Below are 13,933 nucleotides of genomic sequence, written 5' to 3' on the forward strand. Positions count from 1 at the left end.
GTATAAATTTCAGGTCTATATCATTATACTTCTATTTCTGCATGGATTACACCATATTCTCATGTTCACCCCCCAAATTCCAATTATAATCCATCACCACACACAGGTGCCTAATTATCCCTTTCATCCTCCTCCTTCTTCCCTTTCCCTCTGGTAACCACCAATCCAATCTCTATCTCTATGTGTTTGTTGTTGTTATTATCTACTACTTAATGAATGAGATCATACGGGATTTGACCTTCTCCTTCTGACTTATTTCACTTTGGGTAGTACCTTCAATGTCCATCCATGTTGTTTCAAATAGCTGGATTTCATCATTTCTTATGGCTGAGTAGTATTCCATTGTGTATATATACCACATTTTCTTTACCCACTCATCCCTTGATGGGCACTTAGGTTGCTTCCCAGTCTTGACTATTGTGAATAACATTGCAATGAACAAAGGGGTGCATGTATCTTTATACATTGGTGTTTTTATGTTCTTTGGATAAATACCCAGAAGTGGAATACTTGGATCATATGGTAGTTCTATCCTTAGTTTTTTGAGGAATCTCCATAATGTTTTCCATAGTGGCTGCACTAGTTTGCACTCCCACCAGCAGTGTATGAGAGTTCCCTTCTCTCCACATCCTCTCCAACACTTGTTGTTTCCTGTCTTGTTAATTATAGCCTTTCTGAAGGGAGTGATAGTTAATGATGTTGAACATCTTTTCATGTGCCTGTTGGCCACCTGTATATCTTCTTTGGAGAAATGTCTGTTCAAGTCTTGTGCCCATTTTTTAATTGGGTTGTTAGTTTTTTAGTTGTTGAGATACGTGAGTTCTTTATATATCGTGGAGATTAACCTCTTATCAGATGTATGGATTGCAAATATCTTCTCCCAATTGTTAGGTTGTCTTTCGTTTTGTTGATGGTTTCCTTTGTTGTGCAGGGGCTTCCTAGTTTGATGTAGTCCCATTGGTTTATTTTTTCTATATCGTTTCCCTTCCCCAGTCAGACATGGTGCTTGAAAATATGTTGCTAAGACTGATGTCGAAGAACATACTGCTTATGTTTTCTTCCAGAAGTTTCATGGTTTCAGGTCTTACATTCAAGTCTTTAATCCATTTTGAGGTAATTTTTGTGTATGGGGTAAGACAATGGTCTACATTCATTTTTTTGCATGTGGCTGTCCAGTTTTCCCAACACCATTTGTTGAAGAGACTTTCTTTTCTCCATCGTATGTTCTTGACTCCTTTGTCGAAGATTAGTTGTCCATAGATGTGTGGGTTTATTTCTGAGATTTCGATTCTATTCCATCGTTTTCTGTGTTTGGTTTTGTGCCAGTACCATGCTATTTTGGTTACTATAGCTTTGTAGTATATTTTGAAATCAGGGAGTGTGATACCTCCAGCTTTGTTCTTTTTTCTCAGGATTCCTTTAGCTATTCGGGGTCTTTTGTTGTTCCATATAAATTTTAAGATTCTTTGTTCTATTTCTGTGAAAAGTGTTGTTGGAACTTTGATAGGGATTGCATTGAATCTATAGATGGCTTTAGGAAGTATGGACATCTTAACTATGTTAATTCTTCCAATCCAAGAGCATGGAATATCTTTCCATTTCTTTGTGTCTTCTTCAATTTCTTTCAGCAATGTTTTATAGTTTTCAGTGTACAGGTCTTTCACCTCTTTGGTTAAGTTTATTCCTAGGTATTTTATTCTTTTTGTTGCAATTGTAAATGGGGTTGTATTCTTAATTTCTCTTTCTGCTGCTCTGTTGTTAGTGTTTAGAAGTGCATCTGATTTTTGTATGTTGACTTTGTATCCTGCAACTTTACCGTATTCGTTTATTATTCCTAAAAGTTTTTTGGTGGATTCTTTAGGGTTTTCTCTATATAAAATCATGTCATCTGCAAATAGTGACGGTTTCATTTCTTCTTTTCCAATTTGGATCTCTTTTATTTCTTTTTCTTGCCTGGTTGTTCTGGCTAGGACTTCGTAGAAGGAGTTAGGTTTTGTAGAACGAGTTAGGGAGCTTCTCCCCATCTTCAATTTTTTGGAAGAGTTTAACAAGGTGTCTTGACATGAGTACAGCCATGTTTGGCCACTCCATTGACCTATAGCCACCAGCACACAAAAAAATACAAAGCTGCTTTCTGTATGGTGGAAACTGGCCTTTTCCCGGGAACTGGCCTTTCTCCCACGGAGGGAGTTGCAAGTTGTAACAGTTCAAGACTCTTGGAGCATCGTAGCGCGGGATGGACTGGCCATCTGTGCCAGGCTAAGACGATAACCAAAGAAAACAATGCACGTACACAACTACTGGGCTGGGACGTTAGCCAAGGGGCTCAGTGCACGTACGCCACTGATAACCATTTGTGCATGGGAACACTGGATGCTTACTCTGTAAACTCTGTAACTGCTTATATAAACTGCTGGAGACTGAGACCCGGTGAGAGTTCCACCTGTGGAAGGGACGCCTTGCCCAGGATGTGTGATCCTTGCCCAGCCGTGTCGATTGACAGGACTCTCCCGGCAGTGGGGCGTGGATGTTGTGAGTAATTGATTTACTGTGAAGTAACTGATTTGATGTGTTCTCTTTTCGGTCAACCTGGTGTTTCTCTTTCCCGTTGATTTATGTCATTTCCCTTCAGTCGATCTGGTGTTTCCCTTTCCTATCGATCTGATGTTTTTCCCTCTTATTATATGACCTATTCGGATCTGCTGCTATCTCAGCCGATATGGATGTTTTCCCTTTCCAGTCGAGCTGGTGTTTTTTCCCTCTTATTATTTGACCTATTCGGATCTGTTTACGGACTATCGCCTTTACTATCCTCTATATAATAAAATATACCTTCAGTCCATTTATTTGGAGTAAAAAATGTCTTTTACATCTCCGATCAAATCCCCAAACCTCTCATAACACAAGCGTAGGTATTAAGTCTTCTTTGTATGTTTGGCAGAATACACCGGGGAAGTAGTCTGGTCCTGGACTTTTATTTTGGGGAAGGTTTTAGATTACTGTTTCGATCTCCTTACTGGTAATTGGTCTATTCAAATACTCTATTTCTTCTTGATCCAGTTTTGGAAGGTTGTATGATTCTAAGAATTTATCCATTTCTTCAAGATTGTCCCATTTGTTGACATATAGCTTTTCATAGTATTCTCTCATAATCCTTTGTGTTCGTAAGGTGTCTGTTGTAATTTCTCCTCTTTCATTTCTGATTTTACTTATTTGAGCCTTCTCTCTTTTTTTCTTGGTGAGTCTAGCTAAAAGTTTGCCAATTTTGTTTATCTTTTCAAAGAACCAGCTCTTAGTTTTATTAATTTGTTCTATTTTTTAAGTCTCTTTATCAGGTGTGGGGAGCCCCAGCACAGTTGGCTGCAAGTTCTAATAGCACCTTTGTGTTGCAGTATTTCTATTAAGTGAGTAGACCTCCAACGTGGCAGGTTGTTATGCTAAGGGGCTTACAATTGCTTTAAGCCTCAAGACTTTAGGTCTGTTGTCAGCTCTCTGAGGATAGCAGCTGGGTGGGGCTGGCCCCTGGCACAGGAAAACCCAATGTTTTCAGGTTTTGGAAGGAGGGGCAAATCCCCTATGTGGGTCTTTGAGAATCACAAGTCTTCTGCAGCCGACAAGCCCCACTGCCCACAGGTCCACACGCACAGTCAACACAGTCCTGCCTTGTGTGTGCGTCCCGACCTCCTGAAGTGGACCTAGTCTCTCCAAGGTAGGATCCACAAGCACTCCATCACTGCCCCACACTCTCCACCTGCTCCTTGTGCATGCCCTGCCCCACAGAAGTGGACCCAATTGCCAGGCTGTGGAGAATCCAGGCAGCTCACTTTGCAGGCCCACAAGTTGCCTGAGGGCTTGTTGTTGGGTGGCGCCAGTCCCTAGGGTGGGCTGCCCACCCTGGCTGAGCTGCACTAAATCGGTGCTCTAGTGGGTGGGGCAGACCCTGGGCTAGCGGGCCTCAGGGAGAACTCCAATGGCATCTGCTCGCGTCTGTGTCAGCACGCCCACACCAGGCCACTACACTGGCCACCGCCAATGTCTTATCAACATTTAAAATGTGTCCTGATGTCTTGCTACTCACTTCGGATATAAATACAATCTGAACAAATATTAAGACTTTTGTTAAATTGAGGGTTATTCAAGAATATAAACACATTTTTATTATCCATGATGTTAAAATAATGAAAGAGATTGATTCCATCAACAATTTATTCCTTATCTGTAAATCTGCCATCTCACATATTATATCATATATAGAGGACTTCTTGCATGCTATCATCCTCAGGAGAGAGTTGAGTCTTCCTGAAGAAGGTGATGATTGAAGCTAGATTTGGTGGGAGGAGAGGGACACAAATAGACTAGAGAACTGTAAAATCAAAAGCTAAAAATATCAGTGTGATGTGAGTAGATAATAGAGAAAAGCAACAGAAGAGAATATTGATCTAGCAGAATTCTAGTTATACTTCAGGTCTAAGAGGATTTGTCTTTTCCTCTTTGAAAATTTTCCTGACATTCTTTACAGTTTTGCTTAGTTGCCGTTTCTATCTACTCCTTTATGACACAAAGATTTTGTGATGACGTGAGAAGCATGTCACTCTTATTAACATATTCCTCTTATGTTGCCTTGCTATTTCTAAAAGAAATTGCTTTCTGCAGTATCTCGTCTGCCACGCTTCAATGTGAGTCTATGAAAATAAGGCAGGGATGTAGGCAGAAAAATTGAAGAAGGAGCAACTCGATATCTCTGATTAGTCCATTATTCTAAACAATATTAATTGTTCTCTTATAATGACTGGAAGTTTATTCCGGGAAGAAACTTTAATAAGTACTATGAATGCATGTATAACAGATGTTACAAAGGCCAAGGATGATGTATCATAAAATATGAGAGGGTTGAAGCCAATATTCATATTTCAGTGTGAGATTCCCTAGTGTCTTTCTACTCTCAATACAAAGAACACTGGTAGCTCATCACATATTCCTTCAGGATGGAGATTGGTGGATTATTTTCCAAAAAATTGAAAGTCCTTGAGAAAGGACCTATGAACACTGGTAACCAAAGATGGTTACAACGAAGCATAGAGGTCCCTACAGGATCACAAAGTAAATGCTACCAATTGATGAAGCTAAATCATCACCCAGATTTTCAAAACAGCTTTCTAAAGGCTCTTTACTAAGTCTGAATTAATAGTCAAAGATTACTAGACAATTGAGAAACACAAAATAAAAGATAAACAATAATGCAAGCTATAAAAGTAAATTATTAAAACTTGGAAGTTATAGAATAGTGTACAAGAAGCTGAATAAATATATATGTATCTATAAATATATATACATAATTTTTGTACATTCACAATATTTAGAAGAAAATAAGAACTTGGAAATTTAGAATATTAGACAACAACAAAAATTACCAAGATATTTAGGAGATTCCACTGAGGAACTTTTATAGAAAATGGAACATCTAACTAGAGAGATACAACTGAAAAAAATTTAAGTAGTGACAAAAAAGAGACTAGATTCAGAAGAACCGATATCTGACTAAAAGGAGTTGTAGAAAAATAACAAGAATAAAGTTGGGAAGAAATTACCAAAAGTTAAGTAAGAAAGATTCCCAAAAGCAAAGGTCATAGATTTTTAGTATCAAAAAGCCCATTAAGTGCCTTCACAGTAAGACATACAGAAGCATATATGCACCTCTATCATCACCATTAAATTTCAAAGCACGAAAATTTTAAAATGTTCTTATACATTTCAGGGCCAAAAAACAGAGAAGTAAGGGGACAGAGACTTCCCAGAAGCAGACAGTGTTTGAAGGACTAGCACTGATAGATCATGTTTATAACCATTAAGAAACAATAGTAAAGGGGGCCTGCCTGGTGGCGCAGTGGTTAAGTGTGCGCGCTCTACTTCAGCGGCCGTAGGGTTTGCAGGTTCGGATCCCGGGCGTGCACTGATGCACCACTTGTCTAAGCCATGCTGTGGCGCCATCCCATATAAAGTAGAGGAAGATGGGCACGGATGGTAGCCCAGGGACAATCTTCCTCAGCAAAAAGAGGAGGATTGGGATCGAATGTTAGCTCAGGGCTAATCTTCCTCACACACACAAAAAAGAAACAATAGTAAAAATGTTTTACAGTACTGAAAACGAGTTGAAAATTTTGAGATATTTACACCGAATACTAAGCAAAATAAATTATTATCAAAAGGAAAAATATTGAATAGGGAAGAAAATATAATTGTCATATCATAAGACTTAGCAAGGGATAATCCTTATATAAAATAAAAATTAAACACTAAATAATAATTTTAACCAAAACTATTTCAAGGGAAAAAGTAAGGAAAAGCAAACTACACATATGGTTTAGAAATGAGTAGATCGATGCTGGTGGAGAGCTAAATTATGTAAAAAGGACTCCCTATGAGAAGGTGGACTTCAACAGTCAGAATTGTGGAGCTGGATATTATTTTTATTTTCATTATTATCCCATGGTATTATTTCTTTCCAACACGCATTTCTATGTCAAAATTTAGAAGAAATGATTTAAAAGGAAGTGGTCAGAGAAAGGCTCAGTGTTGGTTTTGAATGCACAGCAACTCAGACATGAAGAAGCCTCATCTACACAGTGTCTCCATTTACTCAACTATAAAGTGAAGATTAATAAAGATACTTCCTGGGCTTGTAGAGAAAATTAAATGAGTTAATATTTGAAAATTAATTAATTAATTAATTAATTAATTAATTATTTTTTTCCCCCAAAGCCCCAGTAGAGAGTTGTATGTCATAGCTGCACATCCTTCTAATTGCTGTATGTGGGATGTGGCCTCAGCATGGCCGGAGAAGCGGTGTGTTGGTGCGCTCCCGGGATCCGAACCCGGGCCACCAGCAGCGGAGCGCACGCACTTAACCACTAAGCCACAGGGCCGGCCCCTGAAAATTCTTGGAACAGTATTTAGCATAGCATAAATATGACCCGTTAAGAGTAATAACAACAGTAAAAACATCTTCATCATATCTGCTAGATCGTTGAAGTGATTGATGAGTTTTTCCATAAGAAAACATGCAAAGACGTGTATAGTAAATAACACTTAAATAAGATATTCTAACGAAAATATCCTTAGAAAGATCATAACATAGTTACCCTTAATTACACATTGATGAGGACTGAATCTATGACCTTTCTGATTCAAAATGATGTAGACACAATATATATGATAGAATGTGGGACATAGTGGGTGCTAAACGTGCATTTGCTGAATGGATGGATAAATTAATGAATTAACAAACAACACATACTTGGTTTGAAGTGCGTTTAAGTAAATATTCTCTCATATGTAATATATTAAGTTTTTTGATATTAACATGCACATTTGACAGAGAGAACGAGAAAAAGGGAGAGTGAAAGACAGAGCACGACTAAGATTTTTCTTCTTTATTTTTTTTTTCCTAATCCTGGAGGATCATAAAACAAAAAAGACAAACTAAGAAGCACAAAAAAATCCTATAAGCTGCTTAATGATTATAATAGCCTGATCGTGCTAATGCTGAACCAAACAGACCTGACCCAGCCTCATTCATTCTTAATGGAGTTTCAGGACTGGAGGACATGCACCACTGGATTTATTTCCCATTCTGCACTATGTATTTTGTGGCTTTGATAGAAAATCATAGGCTTCTCTAACTCATCCACTATGAGGACTCACTGCATAGGTCCATATACTACTTCTAGGCTATGCTTTCCCTTACTGACCTTGTCATGTGCACTACTATAATACCTAAAGCCCTCTGCATCTTTTGGTTTCATCTTAAGGAAATCAGCTTTGATGAATGCCTTATCAAGATGTTCTTCATCTACACCTCAACAGGGATGGAATCTGGGGTGCTCATGCTTATGGCCCTGGATCGTTACGTGGCCACCTGCTACCCTCTGTGCTATTCAACTATCCTCACCAATCCTGTTATTGCAAAGCTTGGGCTTGCCACTTTTCTGAGAGTGATATTTCTCATCATTCCCTTGACTTTCATCATCAAGCACCTTCCCTATTGCAGAGGCAATATAATACACCATACCTACTGTGACCACATGTCTGTAGCCAAGTTATCCTGTGGAAATACCAAGGTCAATGTTATCTTTGATCTGATGGTTGCCCTCCTGATTGGGGGCTTTGACATTCTCTGTGCATCACTGTCTCCTACACCGTGATCCTCCCAGCAGTGGTCAGTCTCTCCTCTACAAATGCTCAGCAGAAGGTCTTCAGCACCTGCACAGCCCACATCTGACCCATTGTTTTTTCCTATAGTCCAGCCTTCTTTTTTTTTCTTTTTTCACCACTTTGGGGGTCACATGATTCCTCCATCTTGCCACGTCATTGTGGCCAATACTTATCTGCTCTTGCCTGCCACCATGAACCTTATTGTCTATGGGGTGAAAACAAAGCAGATATGAGATGTGTCAAAGGATACTCTCAAGTTCTCAGGACATCATGCCCCACGGCATATGAAAGGTACATTTGTCAGGGAAGAGAAGAGAAGCAAAGAGGAAGAAAGGAAAAAGAAGAGGAGAGGGAAGGGAATCCAGGGGAGCAAGTGGAGAAAAGGGATACTGCTGTCAGCAGTTTTGTCAGGGTCTATTAATACCTTCATGAAAGTACCATTTTGGCTATGACAAGGGATGGTGTTGAGTGGTACATTTCTGTTAAGTGTCTTCAGAATCCCAACATTACTGACATGCCCACAACCCTTTCTATGCGTTTTTCATCTTCTCATATTTTGAAGTGCTGGTCTCATCATTAACCAAGCTTTCCATGAATAAAAACATAATAGGATGGTGAGACAACTGAGACAAGTGAAATTAGTTTTGATGAATGCCTGATGGAAGGAGATCATCTACAACCAGATGCCAGTTCTCCTATTTCCAAGTAGTATTGGAATTTCCTGTTTGAAAGATATTGTTACTTTCCTTTGGAAAATAAATGCTATATTTTTCTCATCAGTACCAAAATTCCTCTATTTTCTCAGTGTTGTCTTCTTGATGGGGAAGCTATAAAATATTTATATGGTCATTAGTTTAATGAGGTTTCAGCCTCTGGGTTTCTAATTTGGAAATAAGTTAATCACCTGAGCACATCTTTCCTAGATGTCCCCCAAAAAACTGTTTCCTAAAGATCAGTGGGATATGCAGTTCTTTTCAAGGTGACCTTCAAAAATACATTCTGGAGAGATAGAAAAATCTGTTAACCAAATTAAGAAACATAATAGTAAATGTTATTTTATGAGCACAGGGTAAGAAAGGAACAAAATGTAGTTATCTTGTCTTATTTCCATTTGAGAATGAAACTAAAGGAATAAAATCTATCTTTAATTTCAAAGGTTCTAACAAATTAATAATTAGAGGATAGACCAAAGAACATATTAATTTTATATTAATATCACAGAAATAATGTCAATTTAATAGAATATAGAGTAAACTCAATTATTTACTCTAATCCCTCCCTATCCAACCAATGAGAATACACATTTCTTCCCCTGATTCAATTTGTGTATACTTATTGTTTTATTTAATTATATCAACTTTCCTTCTACTAATCCCATTTTAAAAACCTACAAAACAACCTCCCCACCCTTCAAAATGTAAGTACTCTCTATGCATCATCTTTTCTCTTCTCACTTTCACAGCAAGCCTTCTACAAAAAATCGTCAACATTTATTTCTCCTCTTAAAACAAAACCACTCTCCCTGTAGTTTGTCTTTCCTATGCATCACCTGGAATTACTCTTGGCAATTTCACCATTGCCTTTCACGTTAAATTGAATAGATTATTCTCTATTTTCATCTAACATTACCTCTCAAAAATATTGAATGTAATTCATTTATTCTTCCTGTCTTGAAATATATTTCTTGACTTCAGAAGCACTAAAAATTTCATGTTTTTCTCCACTTTTGCTGAACGCCCTTCATACTCATGAGTATTACGGGGTGATACTGGGTATGTTTGCCTTGCTCTTGATGTTAATAGAATGGAGCGTAAACACTCTCTGTTGAGTATGATGCAAACTGGAATTTTTGTATATATCTTTCATTAAGTCATAAAGTTTTCTTCTTTCTTTTATTAAGGTTTTTATTGTAAATTGGTATAAAACCACATAAAATCATTTCTATAATTTCTATAAATATTAAGATAATTATACGATTTTTGTTTTTTCTTTTAATACTGTAAAGAAGTATATACTTTGCTGAATTAAATAATATATATATATATCATTAGAATTAATATTCCTTGATTGTTATGTAGTTTTAATACACTGTTATTGGTTAACTAATCTTTCATTTATAATTTTTGTTATAAATTCATGAGGAAACTATGTCTATAATTTTGTTTCCTTAAGCTATACTATACCATTCACACATTTGAAACTAACATTATAAGTGCTTTGAAAAACAAATTATTCATTTTTTCCTGTTATACCATTTTCTGGTATACTTTGTATAATTCAAGAATAATGTATTGTTTGAAATTTGTTCTTCTCCTATAAAGAGAAAAAATATGGGCCTATCGTTTTTGACAGTATGTTTGCTTGTTGGGGGAATGCAGTGAATTGGAGGGGTTTGAAAATGATCTTAATCTATTTAATAATTTTGCCCTATTTGTTTTTTAGTTCTTTTGTGTTAATTTTGTTTTCAAATTTGTTAGCATATAGTGATTATAATTTACAAAGTATTTTAAAGTGAGCGTATGCCATGTATTTCTTGTGTTTTAGATCAAATTTGGTTTATTTTCATCTTATTTATAATTTTCCCCTTATCAGATTTATAAGAAATGTGTTTACCTTAATAACACTTTGAGTCAGTTTTTGTTTTCATTAATTTTCTCTATTTTTCCTAGTTCTTTCCTGTTTATTATTGCACTAATTTCTGCCCTTGTCTTAGATTTTCTATCTTTTTGGAGTTAACTCATTTGCTCTTTATCTAGACTTCTGTATCAAATATTTGCTTAATTATCGGTAATTTATCTTTTTCTTTTGATAGATGTTATCGAGCTAAAAAAAGAAAAAGTCTTTTGATATATGCTTTAAATATTTTATCCACATTTTATTATGAAGTTTTTTAACTATAATTTGTTTTTACATATTTTTCTTTTCCTCACAAGTTATTTAGTAGCATGTATTTCAGATTTGGCCTGTTCTTTTGTATTTATGTTCTAGTTTTCTTTTCTTATAGTCAGAAAATATATTTTATTGGTGTGGATTTTGGGGAGGTTGAGACGTTCTTTGGAACTCAATATATATTGATTTATGTGCACACATCTTGTGGTCTTGTTAATAAGTGTGTGATTTCTCTTTACTTGTAAGGTTTTGTATACCTTCTTTGCTCATACTTGTTAATCATCTTATTCATGGCTTGTTTATTCACATATGTCTGGTCTATGATCCAATGTCATTAAAGGGGTTTCTTCAATTACTATATCACCAAGATTTGTATTTCCTTAAATATCTTATTTATATGCTTTTTATTGATTTTTCTCTCCAAGCAAAACATGTTTTTTCCTTCTTGTTCAGCATAGAGCACGATTCATGTGTACATGAACACACATATATACATGCACACGACCTTCAAAATACATTTGTTGAATGAATAAACCCCCTGATGAAATTATAAAAAAAATAGATCAGGTAAGTGAGAAGAAAGGAGACTTTAGGAAAGGAGTCTTCAGTCCAAATCTTAAAGAACAATAATATTTAAAGAGTGGACATTAGAATAAAAGGCCATTCAAGGAGCTAAAAAGAAATGAACAGAGATGTGAAAGGAATTATAGGTGTATAATGTCTCTGAATACAGTGTTTTCTAATGAAGGGCTGAATCGATCCTAGAAATACAAATAATCAGTCAGTAAAAATAATATCGCTTGGCAAGAAAATAGAAAACCTCAGTGAAATACAATAAATCATTATTTTTGTTCATGAGTAAATCTGCTAATTTAGGTGAGAATTATCTTGTTGATCTCCACTGAGCTTGCTCATTTATCCAGTAGTCGGCTGGCTGGTTGACTTGATCTTGACTAGCATAGCACAGCATCTTTTGGGAATCCTCATTTTTGCTACATGTGGACGTGCAACTTCAGCTGGAAAGCCCACACTTGTTCTCAGGGTGTCACTGGTTGGGTTCCAAGAGAGGAGGTGGAAAGTACAAATATTTTTGCAAACCTATGCTTGTATCAAGTTTGCTACTGCCCCATCGTCCAAAGCAAGTCACATAACCAATCTCAAGATAATAGACAGAGGACTACAGATTTATGAGTCCGAGGACATCGATATAGAAAGACCAGAAGTCAATTTCCAAAATATATAAAGAATCCATACAACTCAACAGCAAAAAAACAAATAACCCAATCAAAAAATGGGCAGAGGATGTGGACAGATGTTTTACCAAAGAAGATATACGGATGGCCAACAGGCACATGGAAAGGTTTTCAATATCACTAATTATTAGGGAAATGCAAATCAAAACTACAATGAGATATCACCTTACACCTTTCAGAATGGCTATAATTACCAAGACAAAAATTAACAAATGTTGGAGAGAGTGTGTGGAGAAAAGGGAACCCTCACATACTGCTGGTGGGAATGCAAACTGGCACAGCCACTATGGAAAACAGTATGGAGAGTTTTCAAAAAATTAAAAATAGAACTACCATACGATGAACTATCCCACTACCTGGTATTTATCCAAAGAACTTAAAATCAACAATTCAAAGACATTTACGCACCCTTATGTTCATTGCAGTATTATTCACAATAGCCAAGACATGGAAGCAATCCAAGTGCCCATCAACAGATGAATGGATAAAGAAGATGTAGTATGTATATACAACAGAATACTACTCAGCCATAAAAAAGACAAAATTGTCCCATTTGCAACAACTTGGATGGATCTTGAAAGTATTATGTTAAACGAAATAAGCCAGACAGAGAAAGACAAACACCACATGATTTCACTCATACCTGGAAGATAAACAAACACATGGATAAAGAGAATAGATTAGTGGTTACTAGAAAGGAAAAGGGATGGGTGGGGGATGAAAAAGTTAAAGGGACACATATATATGGTGACAGATAAAAATTAGACTATTGGTGGTGAGCACAGTGCAGTCTATACAGAATCAGATGGATAATAATGTACAACTGAAATTACACAATGTTATAAAGCATTATGACCTCAATAAAATAATTTTTAAAAAAGACCATTCATTTAAGTTATTGATGCCATTAATCTATTACAAGTACCTACTGAATAATGTCAAAAGCTGCAAAGAGAATGAATAAGAGGAGGTTTGGAATATATAGATTGAATTCAGGTACAAGGAATTCATTAGTAGGGGGATTTAATGACAAGAAGCTATATTACAGTGGAATTAACAATCAGCAGGAAAGGATGAAAACAACACAAAAAAAATCTCATCTATGGAGGGGACGGCTGGGTGCCGCATTGGTTAAGTGCGCACACTCCACTTCGGTGGTCCAGGTTTAGCAGGTTCCGATCCCGGGCGCACACTGATGCACCACTTGTCAAGCCATGCTGTGGCAGCGTCCCATATAAAGTAGAGGAAGATGTGCACGGATGTTAGCCCAGGGCCAATCTTCCTCAGCAAAAAATAGGGGGATTGGCATCAGATGTTAGCTCAGGACTAATCTCTTCACAAAAAGAATGAAAATCTCATCTATGGAGCAAAGAGAATATTAGAGTATTTCTTAAAATTATTGAGGATTAAACATGTTTAAATGTTTGAGGGAGGAAGAAGTAGAAATTGAAATAAAGACCATAAAGGCAGGAAGTTGATAAGAAAATGAATATCTGAAACCAGGGGTATGACTGGGGGCATTAGGAGCAAGAAGAGCTCTCTCTTTCACATTAGCAGCCAGCCTGGTAGAAAAGGGGGGA

General features: G+C 36.7%; 1 long non-coding RNA gene and 1 pseudogene across 1 annotated transcript in view; one reads left to right on the top strand and one right to left on the bottom strand.

The window, feature by feature from the left end:
- Window positions 1-13,933, bottom strand: part of LOC147916587 (uncharacterized) — a 90,233-nt gene that overhangs the window by 36,607 nt on the left and 39,693 nt on the right. The window lies entirely within an intron of this gene.
- Window positions 7,540-8,499, top strand: LOC101390357 (olfactory receptor 52N4-like; annotated as a pseudogene).

This window comes from Ceratotherium simum, chromosome 7 (genome assembly GCF_057802395.1).
Source record: "Ceratotherium simum simum isolate JZ-2026a chromosome 7, ASM5780239v1, whole genome shotgun sequence".
NCBI classification, from domain to species: Eukaryota; Metazoa; Chordata; class Mammalia; order Perissodactyla; family Rhinocerotidae; genus Ceratotherium; species Ceratotherium simum.